General features: G+C 45.3%; 1 long non-coding RNA gene across 1 annotated transcript; it reads right to left on the reverse strand.

The window, feature by feature from the left end:
* Nucleotides 1-419: 419 nt before the first annotated feature.
* On the reverse strand, nucleotides 420-1,181 carry LOC307025030. Its single transcript, XR_013804042.1, has 3 exons — nucleotides 881-1,181; nucleotides 638-705; nucleotides 420-515 (listed from the first exon to the last, which is right to left on the reverse strand). It is a non-coding gene; the product is annotated as an uncharacterized lncRNA (long non-coding RNA).
* Between the last annotated feature and the right edge of the window lie 2,160 nt (nucleotides 1,182-3,341).

Here is a 3,341-nt window from a genome sequence, read left to right on the forward strand (position 1 = left end):
CATTGACCGGAGAAATTGGTTTGATGTTGTATTCAATCTGGCCATTAATATTCCAGTGAGACGAAGTACGTACATTGACCGGAGTGATCCCATGTTAATTTTGTCCAAAAACCGGAGCATTCCCTAGCCCTACCCATACCAAGTTTGTTATCCCTGTGATGTTTTAAATATTTGACATTGTCCAATGTCTCAATCTTCACACCAACACATCATGGCGTATATAGCAATGTTTATCAGCTCCCTCTGTCAATGTATTGTGAAGATATGCGCTTGTCCAGTTGAAATGGAGATGATCTCTCAGCTGTAGATCACGGTCTCCATTACGTATTATATAGTTTCACTCTTAGTGAAGCATATTCATTTGTTCCACAATAAAACAGTGCACAGGAAGCATTTCATTTACAAAAAATGACAAGAGCTTGTGTGGCGTTCAAACCCGTTTATTGAATGGTTGACGTCAGTATGAGAAACATATATTAATCCTTAATGTCGGAGGGATGGATTGGCACGCCAACCTAAGGGGGGTGAAAAAAGCGTGATTAGCGATTCTAGTAATTTATAAGCTGTTTAGACTAAGCAATATACATTTCTGTTATATATTTGTCATATCATCCCTGCAGTAGTTATCATAACTCACCTCCCTGTTCTCCTCTCATAGGTCCCAGGTTCCGTCACCGTAAAGACTCCCCAGGGAAACAGCGAGACCTGTTTTATCATTCCGGGTGGGGTTATTGAGCAGGATGGAGGAAGGGGTGGTTTTTTATTGTGTACATTGATGGTTGTTTGTAATATTTTTTCTTTCATAAATTAAATAGGTATAATTGAATTCTCAGCAGGAAACCGATGGACTGTCCACTAAAAGTAAGGAATGAGTCCTTACCCCAAGTGAAGGAGTTCAAGTATCTCTGGGTCTTGATGGGCTTCGAGCAGGACCACGGCAACAGCCCTAGTCACGGTTCATGATACAGAACAATCCTGTAATACTGCAAACCTGCAAGAGGAGGGACACAAAAACTCCGGGGAGCGATGCCCCGGGGGTTGAGTTAGTGATATGTATTAGTGAATGTATAGAGGAAGTCTAAGTGTAGACCACCCTGGCTTATTTGGAGTGCCCTCAGGGGCAAAAGTAAAGGTAACTTTCTGTCTGTCCATTTGGTCACCCGTGTCTCCAATGTAAAGTCCTAAGATTGTACATTTGGAAAATTAAAGTCCCTAACGGGGAGTAAGTGATATGCATTAATGCATGTATACATAGAGAGGAAGTCCAAGCCTATAAGAGCATAAACAAGGGACTGGTCCAAGGTCAGCCCGAGCTAAAGCTGCAAAGAGGACAGAGACCAGCGTTAATACAAGTTGAACACTGTGCACTAACAGAGGATTCCACATCAAACCAGCGCCAAAACTGCCTTCACCACCTCAGACCACCAAAATCACCACGTTGACCACCTCAGCGGTCGTTTGAGGTGGTGAACGCGGTGGTTTTGGCGGTCTGAGGTGTGGTGAACGTGGTTGTTTTGGCGGTCTGAGGTGGTGAAAGCAGTTTTGGCGCCGATTTGATGTAGAAACCTCTGTTAATACAAGTTGAACACCGTGCACCGTGCTGGTCCGTCCCCTTGCAGCTTTAGCTCGGGCTGACGTTGGACCAGCCTCTAGTTTATGCTCCTATAGGCTTAGGCTTCCTCTCTATGTATACATTCATTAATGTGTATCACTAACTCAGCATTAGGGACTTGAATTTTCAAAATGTACAATCCTAGGACTTTACATCGGAGACGCGGGTTCCCAAATGGACACACAGAAAAGTACCCTCACTTTTGCCCCTGAGTGCACTAAAAATAAGCCAGGATGCTACACCGCCAACACTACCGCGTTCAGCACCTCAAACGACCGCCAACACCACCACGTTCACCACCTAAAACGACCGCCAAAGAAAACGCGTTTGCCACCTCAAACGACCGTAAACAATACCGCGTTCAGCACCTCAAACGACCGCCAACACCACCACGTTCACCACCTAAAACGACCGCCAAAGAAAACGCGTTTGCCACCTCAAACGACCGTAAACAATACCGCGTTCAGCACCTCAAACGACCGCCAACACCACCACGTTCACCACCTAAAACGACCGCCAAAGAAAACGCGTTTGCCACCTCAAACGACCGTAAACACTACCGCGTTCAGCACCTCAAACGACCACCAAAACAACGGTGTTCTCCACCTCAAACGACCGCAAACACAACCGCCTTCACCAACTCAAACGACAGCCAAAACTACCACGTTCACAAACAACCCCATAACAACCACGTTCAATGCTTCAAACAATGCGTTCAAATCAATCAAACATCAACTTTTTGCAGAGAAAAAACACACTGCAATTCCTGCAAAGACAATACAAATGACAAAGTTGACTTACATGAAAATGAAGGATCCAAGATGATGTCAGACAGTTTCCCTGTCACTCCAAAGACGTTACGATGGGCTTCGAGATGGACCAGGGCAACAGGCTCTGTCACGGTTCATGATCCAAACCCATCTTGTAATACTGCAAACCTGCAAGAGAAGGGACACAAAAACTCCGGGGAGCGATGCCCCGGGGATTGAGTTAGTGATATGTATTAATGAATGTATAAAGGAAGTCTAAGTTTAGACCACCCTGGCTTATTTGGAGTGCCCTCAGGGGCAAAAGTAAAAGTAACTTTCTGTCTGTCCATTTGGTCACCCGTGTCTCCAATGTAAAGTCCTAAGATTGTACATTTGGAAAATTAAAGTCCCTAACGGGGAGTTAGTAATATGCATTAATGAATGTATACATAGAGAGGAAGTCCAAGCCTATAAGAGCATAAACAAGGGACTGGTCCAAGGTCAGCCCGAGCTAAAGCTGCAAAGAGGACAGAGACCAGCGTTAATACAAGTTGAACACTGTGCACTAACAGAGGATTCCACATCAAACCAGCGCCAAAACTGCCTTCACCACCTCAGACCACCAAAATCACCACGTTGACCACCTCAGCGGTCGTTTGAGGTGGTGAACGCGGTGGTTTTGGCGGTCTGAGGTGTGGTGAACGTGGTTGTTTTGGCGGTCTGAGGTGATGAAGGCAGTTTTGGCGCCAATTTGATGTAGAAACCTCTGTTAATACAAGTTGAACACCGTGCACCGTGCTGGTCCGTCCCCTTGCAGCTTTAGCTCGGGCTGACGTTGGACCAGCCTCTAGTTTATGCTCCTATAGGCTTAGGCTTCCTCTCTATGTATACATTCATTAATGTGTATCACTAACTCAGCATTAGGGACTTGAATTTTCAAAATGTACAATCCTAGGACTTTACATCGGAGACGCGGGTTC

The sequence above is a fragment of the Notothenia rossii genome (genome assembly GCF_949606895.1).
Source record: "Notothenia rossii genome assembly, chromosome: 11".
In the NCBI taxonomy this organism is placed as follows: domain Eukaryota; kingdom Metazoa; phylum Chordata; class Actinopteri; order Perciformes; family Nototheniidae; genus Notothenia; species Notothenia rossii.